Source organism: Mirounga angustirostris, unplaced genomic scaffold (assembly GCF_029215605.1).
Source record: "Mirounga angustirostris isolate CCGP_5_RB_7025 unplaced genomic scaffold, mMirAng1.0.hap1 SCAF_7, whole genome shotgun sequence".
Classification (NCBI taxonomy): Eukaryota; Metazoa; Chordata; class Mammalia; order Carnivora; family Phocidae; genus Mirounga; species Mirounga angustirostris.
Window position 1 is genome coordinate 54,257,713 of NW_026991715.1, and position 13,960 is coordinate 54,271,672.

Genomic DNA, 13,960 nt, shown 5'->3' on the forward strand with positions numbered 1-13,960 from the left:
AGTGTCTAAATCTGGGATCCCAGGTTGGGGGAAGGGCAGACAGTAGTTACTTGTTGGTTTCTGGAAAACTGACACTATGTTAGAAACACAACTTCCTCCTGCATCAAGTAGAAGACGTTTACAGTTCTGAAAGCCTCATGTGTCTTGTTCTCTGCCTCCTCCAGCTAGATGTCTCCTCCTTTCTTGGGGGACCCTCAGAAGAGCTCTGGGTTCCACTGTAGGATGTTCTCAAAAGAATTGGTGGGAAGTGGATTTGATACCCCCTTAGTATGTCCCAGTAACCCTGGCATTGGAGTCCTACTTTGGAAATGGCTGGGAGAAAACATTAGAGTGTGGCTGAAGGGTACTTTTATTTTCAACAGAAAACAACTGTGGGCTTCTCAGTGCCTTTCCAGGCTCAGTTGGTATGAAGACTCAGCCTAACACCTTTATAAAGTGGTATTTGAGCAATTTGTAATGAAGAGGCACTTAAGGTGGGAGGTTCTTCCTTGTCTTCCCTACTTAGTTCTTCCTGTGTAAAAAAATTTGGCATGTTTCCTAATGATATTAACTTAATAGGGAGTGATTTCTAGCATGTTACACACATGGGTTATGGAAGTCAAGAATCTAGCTTCTACAAGGCATCCAGCGAGGCTGTTTACTGAAAATGGTACGACTGGGTATTTTAAAAGGTGGCTGAATGGTTTGTGAGCTGAATGGGGCAGTGTGATGGGAAAGAGTGGCCTCTCTATTACGTCTCTGGGGGAGGAAGATGGTGCTACGAGAAGCCACTGCGGAGAGACCGGACCAAGAATCACACCAACACGAGTGGGCTTGTTGGCAGAGAAAGTACTCAGAGCGCTCAATGGCATTCAGTGGCTTTACTGGGGGAGGAAGTAATGCCTGTCCCTCTTTGCTGGGTCATGATGATCTCATTTTTTTTTTGGCTTTTCATAGTTGGCTGTGAAAATAGCCTTTCACCTCCAAAGAATCAGTTAAATCAGACAAGGAGTACAGAGAGCAGTGTGAGTCATTTGCTTCCTTTTAGACTTCCCAGGGAGCTTGAGGGACAAATTGGTGAGGCCCCACCAGCAGCACCACTTTGTGGATCCCTGGACAGAACCGCTAGTGAAGCAAATACCTTTGAGGAAAGTGAAAGGGAAACAGGACGAGGAGAACCCTTTCCACCCCACCAGCAAGCTGTCCGTCACCGACTGCTCCCTAGTCAGACTGAGCTTGAGCGGTGATGTGGTTTGCTGATGCTTGGCAAAATGCCCTTCCTGGTTGGGGCCCCCCTTCCCTGGTGGTCACAAGGGACTGGACTTTACCAGGGAGTGAGGTTAGACTCCAGCATGACTGGAGGCTCCTTATCTGGCCCCTACCGGGGATCTTGGGGCAGCTCCGGGCTGCCCTCACCATGTAACTGGCGACAGCAGTGACTCAGCTGGAAAGGAAGAAGGAGCTGGTGTCATCAGCTGTTGTTAGGAAAGAATGGAGGAGCCTGGGGGAAACTCTCCAGTCCTGAGAGGACGGGAGGCATGAGGTAGGTTGCCTAGTAACTGTTCCAGCACCTCTCTTCATCCGCCTTTCAGGCTGCTGGCGCCTCTTGTCAGCTCCTACTTCTCATTTTTTCCCTTCAGAGCTGCCCTCCACACACCTTTTAACCAGACTTCACCCGGCTAAAAATGCTCCTGGGGGAGTGGGATGTGGGTCGGGGGTAGCCAGGGCACATTTTCTTCTGGATCATGGAATGTCTTAGAGAGTTCTGCTCTGGATTGGTCTTCCTGAGGGGAGGACAGTAATAGTTCAGAACTCACACACTACACCCAGATCTGGGTTCAAATCCAGGGCCAACACCTATTAGATGTGCAAGTTTCTTAATTCCTCAATGTTGTAGTTTTTCTTTCTATAAAACAGGGAGAATAATAGTGTCTACCTCAAGTGAGGCAATGTGAGGATTTAGTGTGGATAGGTAAGTAGATAGGAGATAGACAGATAGATAGATATAGAGAAACGTAGAATAGCGCCTCATGTGTAGAAATTCTGCATATTTGTCTGTTATTAATAGTCCTGGAGGATAGCCAGATGCAAAACTTGCTCTCAAGTAGCTGGGGAAGGAGCCCCAGAGCTCTAGTTTCGGAGATCTGGCTCCAGGCCTGGTTCTAACAGTGGCTTGCTGTGGGGTCTTGAGCAAGTAGTAACTTTCTTTGTCTGCCTTCAGGCTCTTCATCTGCAAGATCAGAGGACAGGACTGGAAGGCCCTGAATTTACTCACATTCTTCCTTGCCTTACAACATTGGGACATGGATTGAATTATGAACAACCTCTGTTGCACAGTTATGGGGGAAATTAGAAAATGAGGCAGTGAGAGGAGCTTCTCGTTGAGCCCAGAATGATGGTTTGGAGGAGCCATGGGGAGAGTCACTCCCCATAGCCTCAGATAGGAGAACTGTCTAGGTCAGACCAGGTAAGGGGTCAGGCAGCCCTGCTCATGGCTAGATCTCCTCATATTTATTTCTGGTGGTTGCCCTAGGGATTACAATATGTATACCTAACTTTTCACATTGCATTTAAATTTAATATTTGACCATTTCAAGTAGAATGTAGAAACTCACAACTATATACGTTCCTTTACCCTTCCTCCTTTATGTTACATATGTCATAAATGTTACATCTGCATACATTAAGAGCCCCCTACTCTCCAACGATGTTAAAATTTTGGCTTTTAATAGTCATACACATTTTGAAAACCTAAGAGGAAAGAAGTAGTTTATTATGTTTATTCAGATGTTTACCATTTCTGTTGCTCTTCCTTCTCTGAAGTTCTAATTTTCCCTCTGGGATCATTTCCTTCTATCCGAAGAACTTCCTTTAACGTTTATTTTAGAGTAGGTCTGTTGGCAATGAAAGCTATTAGTCTTCCTTTATCTGAGAATGTCTTTATTTCGTTCCTGAAGGATATTTTCATGGGATGTAGGATTCTGAGTTGACAGTTCTTCTCTTTCTTGTCTGCATGTTTACTGTCAGAAATCTGCAGTGAAATTTTTATTCTCCTACTTGTAACATGTCATTTTTCTCTGTTTTCAAAATTTCTTTATTTCCTTTGGTTTTTACAGTTTGATTATGATGGTTTCATTTGGATTTGTCCTGTTTGATGCTCCCTGAGCTTCTTGCATCTGTAAATTTATGTCTTTCACTGAATTTGGGAAATTTATTGTCATTATTTCTTCAAAAACTTTTTTCCATACCAATATCTTTTTCTTCTTAAGGGCTCTGAGCACATGTACATTACATCTTTTTATATTGTTCCACAGGTCCTGAGGCTCTGTTAACTTTTCAGCCTATTTTCTGTCTGTTCTGTTTTATTTTTTAATTTTTAAAAAATTTTTTGGAGAGAGAGCGTGCACGCGCACACATGTGCAAGCGGGGTGGGGGAGGGGTAGAGGGAGAGAGAGAGAGAGAATTTTAAGTAGGCTCCACACCCAGCGTGGAGCCCCATGTGGGGCCCAATCTCATGACCCTGAGATCATGACCTGAGCTGAAATAAAGAGCTGGACACTTAACCAACTGAGCCACCCAGGTGCCCCTTTATTTTTTAATTTTTATTTGAGTATAGTTGATGCACAATATTATATTAGTTTCAGAGTACTATGTAGTCATTCAACTTCTCTATATGGTATACTATGCTCACCACAAGTTACCATCTGTTATGATACATTGCTATTATAATATCATTGCCTGTATTCTCTATGCTGTGCCTTTTATTTCTATTATTCATTTCATAATTGGAAGCCTGTATCTCTCCCCACCCATCATCCATTTTGCCCATCCCTCCACCTCCTCTTACAATACAGAGTTTGTTCTCTGTATTTATAGGTCTCATTCTGCTTTTTTTAAATTTATTCATTGGTTTTGTTTTTAAAATTCCAAATATAAGTTAAATCGTAAGGTATTTGTCTTTTTCAGTCTGATTATTTCACTTAGCATAATACTCTCTAGGTCCATCCATGTTGTTGTACAAACCATAATCTCTTTTTAATGGCTGCATAATATTCCATCATATATATATATATATATATATATATATATATATATATATATATACACACACACACACACACACACCATCTTCTTTATCCATTTGTCTATTGATAAACACTTAAGTTGCTTCCATATCTTAGCTATTATAAATAATGTTGCATTAAACATAAGGGTGCATATATCTTCTCAAATTAGTATTTTTTATTTCTTTGAGTTAATACCCACTAGTAGAATTATTAGGTCATATGATATTTCTATTTTTAATGTTTTGAGGAAGCTCCATATTGTTTTCCACAGTGGCTGTACCAATTTACACTCCCACCAGCAATGTACTAGTGTTCTTTTTTCTCCACACCCTCACTAACACTTGTGATTTCTTGTCTTTTTGACTTTAGCCATTCTTCTCAAAGGTGTAAGGTAATACCTCATTGTGGTTTTGATTTGCATTTCCCTGATGATGAGTGATGTTGAACATCTTTTCATGTGTCTGTTGGCCTTCTGGATGTCTTCTTTGGAGAAATGTCTATTCAGGTCCTCTGCCCATTCTTTTTTTTTTTTTTTTTTAAGATTTTATTTATTTATTTGCAAGAGAGAATGAGAGACAGAGAGCACGAGAGGGAGGAGGCTCAGAGGGAGAAGCAGACTCCCCGCCGAGCAGGGAGCCCGACGCGGGACTCGATCCAGGGACTCCAGGATCATGACCTGAGCCGAAGGCAGTCGCCCAACCGACTGAGCCACCCAGGCGCCCCCTCTGCCCATTCTTTAATTGGATTATTTATTTCTTTGGTATTGAGTTGTGTGAGTTCTTTATGCATCTTCTCCAACCACAAATGGTATGAAACTAAACATCAGTCACAAGAAAAAATATTGAAATCACAATCACGTGGAGGTTAAACAACATGATACTAAACAACCAGTGGGTCAATGAAGCAATAAAAAAATAGATCAGAAAATACATGGAGATAAATGAAAATGGAAACGCAATGGTCCAAAATCTTTGGGATGCAGCAAAAGCAGTTCTAAGAGGGAAATATATAGCAATACAGGCCTACTTCAAGAAAAAGAAAAAACTCAAATAAAGAATCTAACCTGAGGGGCACCTGGGTGGCTCAGTCATTAAGCGTCTGCCTTCGGCTCAGGTCATGATCCCGGGGTCCTGGGATCGAGCCCCACATCGGGCTCCCTGCTCAGCGGGAAGCCTGCTTCTCCCTCTCCCACTCCCCCTGCTTGTGTTCCCTCTCTCGCTGTGTCTCTCTCTGTGAAATAAATAAAATCTTAAAAAAAAAAAAAGAATCTAACCTTATACCTAGAGAAACTAGGAAAAAAGAGCAAAGTATAAGGTGAATAGAAGGAAGGAAATAATACAGATCACAGCAGAAATAAATGACATAGAACCTACAATAACACTAGAAAAATCAATGAAACCACAATCTGGTTATTTGAAAAGATTAACACAACTTAGTTGGAAAAAGAGGAAGGACCCAAATAAATCAGAAATGAAAGGGGAGCAGTAGCAACTGACAACACAGAAATATAAGGGATTATAAGAGAATACTATGAAAATTTATATGCCAACAAACTGGACAACCTAGAAGAAATGAATAAATTCTTAGAAACATAAAATCTTCCAAAACTGAATCAAGAAGAAAGAGAAAATCTGAACAGACCAATTACTAGTAATGAAATTGAACCAGTAATAAAAAAATTACCAAAAAGTAAAAGTTCAGGACCACATGGTAGGATTCACAGGTGAATTGTACCAAACATTTAAAAAAGAACTAATGCCTATTCTTCTCAAACTATTCGAAAAAATAGAAGAGGAAGGAAAGCTGCCAAATACATTCTACAAGGCTAGCATTACCTTGATCCCAAAACCAGACACCGTGAAAAAACAACAACAACAACAACAACAAAAAAAACTACAGGCCAATATCCCTGAGGAATATGGATGCAGAAATTCTGAACAAAATATTAGCAAATTGCATTTAACATTAATTAAAAGGATCATTCACCAAGGTTAAGTAGGATTTATTTCAGGGATGAAAGGATGCTTCATTATTCACAAATCAATTGACATGATACAACATATCAACAAAACAAAGGACAAAAATCATATGATAATCGCAATATGCACATAAAGCATTTGACAAAATTCAATATCCATTCATGATAAGAACTCTCACAAAGTAGGTTTAGAAGGAACATACCTCAAATAATAAGACCCACACATTATATCATACTCATTGGTGAAAAACAGAGTTTTTCCTCTAAGATCAGGAACAAGACAAAAATGTCCACTCTCACCACTTTTATTCAACATAGTACTGGCAGTCCTAGCCACAATAATCAGACAAGAAAAAGGAATGTATCCATATTGGTAAAAAAGAAGTTAAACTGTCACTATTTGCAAATGACATAATACTATACCTAGAAAGGGGCGCCTGGGTGGCTCAGTTGGTTGAGCGACTGCCTTCGGCTCAGGTCATGATCTCAGGGTCCTGGGATCGAGCCCCGCATCGGGCTCCCTGCTCGGCGGGAAGCCTGCTTCTCCCTCTCCCACTCCCCCTGCTTGTGTTCCCTCTCTCACTGTCTCTCTCTCTGTCAAATAAATAAATAAAATCTTTAAAAAAAAAAAATACTATACCTAGAAAGCCCTAAAGACTCCACCAAAAAAACCTACTAGAATTAGTAATAAAATGAGTTCAATAAAGTTGTAAGATACAAAATTAATACCCAGAAATTGGTAGCATTTCTGTCTATTCTTTAGATTAGAGAATTTCTGTTTATATATCCTCAAATTAAGGAATGCTCTTTTTGGTTCTTTTTACTTTTTTGAAGACAGACTCCAATTATTTGAGTCTGTCTGGTGAACTTTTTATTTTGGATAATATATTTCTCATCTAAAATTCCATTTAGTTCTTTTGTTATGGTTTCTGTTTGTTGCGAACTTTTCATTCCTTTCAAGAGCATTCACTTTTGCCTCATGGAGAGTGATTATAATAGATGCTTTAAGGTCTTTGTTTGCTAATTCCAATGTCTAGGTCATCTTAGAATTGGCATCTGTTGATTGTCTCTTCCTTTGAGAATTGGTCAGATTTTCCTGGTTCTTGATATGTTGAGTAATTCTGGATGATATCCAAGACAGTTTGTACATTAAATAGTAAGACTCTGGGTCATGTTAAAATCTTCCAAAGAATGTGGAGCATTTTGTTTTAGCAAGCAATCATGCCAGTTAGGTTTAGACTGCAAGATCTGAGAGCGGTGGTTCCATTGCCCATATAGTTTTCAAAGGCTTTGCTGTGCTTTTGTGGGCTGCCCCTTGCATATGGCACTCAGGGGTAGTCTGGGACTTGAGCAGTGATTTATATGATTTAGTTCTCAAAGGCTTTGCTGTACTTCTTAGGATGTATTCCAACATGCACATTTGGCTGTGAGCTCAGGATTTGTGTTGGCTTACCCATAGAAATGTATACCCTTCCTTACCTAGCTTCCATTATACTAGCATCTTACATAACCATGGTACATTAATCAGAGCTAAGAAATTGACATTGATAAAATACTATTAACTAAGCTGTAGGCTTTATCCTAATTTCCCAGTTTTTCCATTTATGGGGCTGTGGTCATCATTTCACAACTCCAGAAGCCTGTCTACCTGTCAGTTTGGTTTCTTATTTTTCTGTTTCAGGATCCAATCCAGGGTACCACATTACATTTAGTCATCATGTCTTCTTAGTCTCCCCCAAAGCACAACAGTTCCTCAGTCTTTCTTTGGCTTTCATGACTTTGATACTTTTGAAGAGTAGTGGTCAGATATTTTATAAAATGTCCCTCAATTTAGGTTTATCTGGTGTGTTCATTAAGAGGCTGAGGTTGGGCGCCTGGGTGGCTCAGTCATTAAGCATCTGCCTTCGGCTCAGGTCATGACCCAGGGTCCTGGGATCGAGCCCCGCATCGGGCTCGCTCGGCGGGAAGCCTGCTTCTCCCTCTCCAACTCCCCCTGCTTGTGTTCCCTCTCTCGCTGTGTCTCTCTGTGTCAAATAAATAAATAAAATCTTTAAAAAAAAAAAAAGAGGCTGAGGTTATGGATTTCTGGAAAAATATCACAGAGGGGAAGTACTCTTGTCATTGCCTGATGTCAGTGGGCACATGGTATCAACGTGATTTATCACTGGTGATGTTAACCGTGATCATTTTGTTAACCTTGGTATTTTCCAGGTTTTTCCACAGTAATGTTACTGTTTTTTCTCCTTACATACATAATTCACTAGAACTAAGTCTCTACATCTAGCCTATACCAAAGGGGATGGATCACCACTTCCTGGAGGGCTGGGTATCAAAGAATTTGTGATCATATGTTAAAACCATCATAACGATTAGAAAATTTGTAGATAAGTATTCTGAACGTATGTTTCCCCTTAAAGTTTGTCCCATTAATTTTAGTATTTATCGATGGATCCTGCTTAGAAACCAAGATCTGGGCATTGGTATGCTGTGGCTGCTGGGCTGTCAGTTTCTAGACTCTCCCAGCAGACAGAGCGAGGAAATACATAGACATACACTCATCAATGTATCCTCATAGCATTTGGTTCAGATCTCTCCGAAAAGCAGTCTCCTGTGAGGTACCATCATCTCCCTTGTTTTATGGCTGCTCCTGTACACAGCTTACATCCTCTACCACTTCCCAAACTCTTACAGAGTGCAGTTCATATCTGAGGAATTTATATAACCACTCTGGTGCCTGGCACATAATAGGAACCTGGTCCTGTTCATTGGTTGTATAAATGAGTTGTTTTGATCACAGGCTTCATGCTTCTCTCTCTCTCTCTCTTTAAAGATCTTTATTTATTTGAGTGAGAGAGAAAGAGCACGAGAAGGCGGGAGGGTCAGAGGGAGAAGCAGACTCCCTGCTGAGCAGGGAGCCCGATGCCGGGACTTGATCCCCGGACCCTGGGATCATGACCTGAGCCGAAGGCAGTCGCTCAGCCAACTGAGCCACCCAGGCGCCCTCTCTCTCTCTTTTTTTAATGGCAAGAGCCACAGGTGTTGATTTGAGGATTATTATTTAAAGTTATCAGCATCACGTTTTGCCATCTGAGGGGCGATCCCCTCGTGTGGAACACGTCGGTCCTTTGCAATGCTGGAAGCGGGAAAGGCTCCTGCACTGTTATTGAAACAGCTGCTGTTCAAGAACTCTGACTGGTTGCCTGGCAGGGGACAAGCTGTGCTCCGATTTGGAGTTCCCATATTTAGCTCTCCCACAGATGCCCGAGGCTGGTACTTTATCTGCCCTGCCCCCAGCGGGCCTGGTCCCACCGCCTCAGTCCTGCTTCATCAGTCGCTGTCAAACCCGTGAGAACCAGTATTTAGTGCGTTCACCAGCCTGCTCCTTCAGTGCTCCGTGAAGCCAGGGGCTGTGCTCATCCTTTCACAACTCCGAAGCTTGTCTACCTGTCTGCTTGGTTTCTTATTTGCAAGCCTAACTGTTTTTAGCTTCTGGCTATCTCTAAGGCCTTCTGGGTAGGAATCTAGACTGTCTCTGTTTCTGGTTGTTTCTGATTCCTCTCCTGGGCACTGACACCTCCTCTTGCCCACTCCTTACCTTGCTCTGGTGTTAGGAGGGCAGGCTGTCAGTAGGCAAATGCTCAGCCAGCGCCCGGGAACCACGGGAGCGGGTGTGGGTGGGGTGTAGGTGGGGGCTTGGCTTGCTGCGCAAGGGTGCAGCTGGGGCTGCCAGGGCCCAGACAGTGGCTCTCCGCTCTTGCTGGACTGTCTTCTCCCTACCGAGAGGCCAAGTAGCATGAGGTTCCCCAGTCCCTGCGTTGGGCGCCAGAGCCTGGAGCCCAGAGTCAACTCTTGTCTGATCTGCCTGCACCTGGCTCAGCAGCTGACAGGGAGCCAGGCGGGCGCAGTGGCTCCTTGCGGGGTCGGCGGCTCAGAGTCACATGGGCTGCTGTGAACTGCGACCTGGTATTTACTTTGGCTGTTTGCTAAAGGGATGCCTGTGGGAAGCCAAAGCAAATTTTCCAGGGAGCCAGCGGGGGAACTGAGAGTAAGAATGGGCCTAGGGAGACGGGGGTCAGGCTGGACTGGGAGAGGGAGGAGCATGAGCATCTTCCCAGGACCTCGGGGCCAGCAGGAGCTGAGAGGCCTGCCCAGAGCATCAGCAGAGACACAGCATCTTTGTTCTCACGTCTGTGCACACACTGTTTCATGTCTCTCTCTCAGAGGACTGCAAGACAGAGTGACAGAGAGCAGCACCCTCTTCATACCCTGAAAGTCACCAACGGAAGCCGGAGGGACTCTTTGGACGATTACCTGCCCCTCTAAGGCACACAGCTGATAGGTCCCTGGACCTTGTGGCACAGCTGGCCTTCTCCACACCCATCCCAGGGCTGTTTCCTGGGCAATCCCTTAGGAGCTCTGCGCAGGACTGCTCTGCACCACCTTCTGGCACACCCCGGGCCTCCTGGTCCCTCGGGCCCTGCCCATCTGTTTTGTCCCAGCTGATGGGAGGGGCAGTGCTCTGTGTCTGAGTACTTAACTCATTTTAATGGCTCCAGACTGGCTTCCTTCTCCCCTCCGTTAGGTCATTCCATAGTATTAATTTCCTTTGTAGTATTTTCTCCCTGCATCTGGTTCACAGGCCCTTGTCCTGAGAACACAGACAGGGAGCATCATACCTCCACTCAGATTTAGCAAACTCCTTCATGCTGGCAGGACGTGATTTCCTAAGGCGAGTTAACTTTAGAAGTTTCCAAGAAATAGGGGAACGTAGGAACCACTGGGAAATTGTCTGATGGCCCTGGTGGCAAGACAGGATGATCCTGGATTCAGGAGGAAAAAATATAGCAATACATCAGAAAGCATCTCATAGTGAACCTTCTAGAAGAGACAGATGTATTCCAGCAAATGCCAAACCTTAAAAACACCACAGATGGTATTTTTAGGTGGACAGACATGCATCTTTAGTTTTCTTGAGTAGTAGCCATTGAACCTAATTTATTTTTTCTTTTTTCAGGAAGCTAAGTATCACCGGCTGCTAATACCGTGGTGTGGTCATAGTATTTTGAGATGTGTGGCTCTAACTCACCCCTGACCTTGAATGGTTCTGAACTACTGAGCCTCTGGAGTTCTTGTCTTTTTTCTTTTTCTTCCTACTTTTTCCCTTCTGTTTTATTTACTGTTAAGCTGTATGTCATAAAAATGATTAGTTAACAAGCCTAAGGAATGCACACATACACATTAGAATTAATAAACAAGTTCAGCAAAGTCAGAGGAGACAAAAATCAATTGTATTTCTATATATGAACAACAAACAGTAGAAAAATAAAACAGTTCCATTCACATTATCATTAAAAAGATTAGGAATAAATTTGGGGCACCTGAGTGGCTCAGTCAGTTAAGCGTCTGCCTTTGGCTCAGGTCTTGATCTCAGGGTCCTGGGATCAAGCCCTGCATCGGGCTCCCTGCTCAGTGGGGAGCCTGTTTCTCCCTCTCCCTCTGCCTGCCGCTTCCCCTGCTCATGCTCTCTGTCAAATAAATAAAATCTTTAAAAAAAAAAGATTAGGAATAAATTTAACAGAAGTGTGAGACTGTACACTGAAAATTACAAAATGCTTCTGTGGGAAATTAGAGGTCTAAATAAATGGAAATATATTTCATGTTTATGGATTGGAAGACTCAATATTGTTAAGATGGCAGTTTTCTCCAAGTTGGTCTATAATTCCTACAAAAATTCCAGCCTTTTTTTTTTAATACAGAAAGTAGCAGGCTATTCCTAAAATTGATATGGAAAGCAAAAACTTAGAATAACCTATTTTGTGAAGAAAAAATAAAGAACAAAGTTGGAGAATTTCACTTCCCAATTTCAAAATGTACTGTAAAGCTACAATTATTAAGACAGTGTAATACAGCATATGGATACGCATATAACTCAATTAGAACCGGACTGGGAGTCCATTAATAAACCCTTATACTTAAAGTCAGTTGATTTTGATAAAGGCGTAAGGCAATTCAGTGGGGGAAAGAAGATACATGAATTGTCACTAAGGACGTCATTAGTCATGAGGGAAATGCTAATTCAAAGCCTCACGAGATGCCATTTTGCCCCATTAGAATGGCTATAATCAGAAGACAGCTGATGACAAATGCTGGCTAAGATGTGGGGACATGGGAGCCCTGCTACAGTGCTGTTCACATGCAACACGGCCCAGCCACTTTGGAAAACAGTTTGACACTTTCTTAAAAAGTTAAACATAAGTTTACCATACAGCATAGCAATTCTACTACTAGGTCTCCCCACAAGAGGAATGGAAACATATGTCCACACAAAGAATCGCACACAAATGTTCACAGCAGCATTATCCATACGCCAAACGCTGGAAATAATCCCTATGTCCATCAGCTGGTGAGTAGATAAGAAAAGGTGCTGCATCCATACAGTGGAATATTATTCAGTTATAAAAGGGAGAGGGGCGCCTGGGTGGCTCAGTCGTTAAGCGTCTGCCTTCGGCTCGGGTCATGATCCCAGGGTCCTGGGATCGAGCCCCGCTTCAGGCTCCCTGCTCCGCTGGAAGCCCGCTTCTCCCTCTCCCACTCCGCCCGCTTGTGTTCCCTCTCCCGCTGTGTCTCTCTCTGTCAAATAAATAAATAAAAATAAAAATAAAATAAAATAAAATAAAAGGGAGAGAAGTCCTGACACAGGCTACCACACGGATGAACCTCATGGTCTTTACGCTACGTGTAAGAGGCCAGACACAACTATGCATCGTATGACTGCATTTATATGTACTGTCTAGTCAAGGCAGATGTGGGGATAGAAAGTAGACACGGGGTTGGCTGGGGATGGAAAGGGATTAACTGCACATGAGAGTGAGGGATTTTGTTGAGATGATGAAACTGTTCTAAAAGTGGATGACGGTGATGGCACATCTCTGCAGACTTATGTAAAGTACTTGGACTTCAGTCATCTATTGAATTGTCAGCTCTTCTATCACAAGGAGTGTCTGGGAGGGCAGGGTCCTGTTTTATTCACCTTCTTATCTTCCCTTCTGGAGCATAGTAGGTCTCATTAGAGAGTCTTACTAGAAGAAAGGTGTGAATGAACAATGAGACCACTAGTTAGGTTACTGGAGGTAACGTTCTCGTTCTTTCTCGGCTCCTGGAGTGTTAGGGATGGCTGGGGTTCCCGGTGCCCCGCTTCTGCCAGCTCTCCTGACCTCCGTCCTCCAGACTGTTAGGGAGCTGGTGATTATCCCACAAAGTACTGACTGCAAGTCCTTCTGTCATGCTGCTGATTGGTATGTGCTGGTCAGGAGGGCAGAATTCTTGTCCCGCCATCCCCTGGTCCCTCAGAGGGAGCAGCAAGATCATCTCATAGGACCTTATGCTCTGCGGCATGCCTCTGCTCATAACCCTGAAGGTGTCAAGTCACGGGGAAGGCAGAGCCAGAGAGAGAGGGCTTCAGATGGTGCTTCCCACAGAGGCCAATGGCTGAGAGGTACACCAGCCAGGTGTAAGTGAGGGAGCCAAGCCAGGGGCCTGCAAAGCTGGGTCTTTGGAGCGAAAGGCCGGATGTTTCAGTCTCTGCAAACCAGACTGTTTCATTTCTTGTACTCTCTATTTATTTTTCCCCTCCATTACTCATTCCCTCCGTTTGGTAAAGACCACACATTTCCAAAATGTGGCAAATGTTCTTGATCTACAGAAATAAGATGTTGCCCTTTTTATAAACAGGGAGGAGAAAAAAACAAAACAGATTGCATTAAAATAGATGTTTAAAAACCTCTGTCCTTTTTTTCTTTCATACCACAGAAACCACCTAGGCTAACCCTGTGTATTTTATTTTATTTTTTAAAGATTTTATTTATTTATTTGACAGAGAGAGACACAGCGAGAGAGGGAGCATGAGCAGGGGGAGTGAGAGGGAGAAGAAACTTCC

At 43.1% G+C, this 13,960-nt stretch overlaps 1 long non-coding RNA gene across 1 annotated transcript in view; it reads left to right on the top strand.

Moving 5' to 3' along the window:
* The first annotated feature begins 1,021 nt into the window (after positions 1–1,021).
* Positions 1,022–13,960, top strand: part of LOC135365394 (uncharacterized) — a 116,058-nt gene continuing 103,119 nt past the window's right edge. The window contains exon 1 of the long non-coding RNA XR_010413096.1: positions 1,022–1,522. This is a non-coding gene — a long non-coding RNA (uncharacterized LOC135365394). The remainder of the gene's footprint in view (positions 1,523–13,960) is intronic.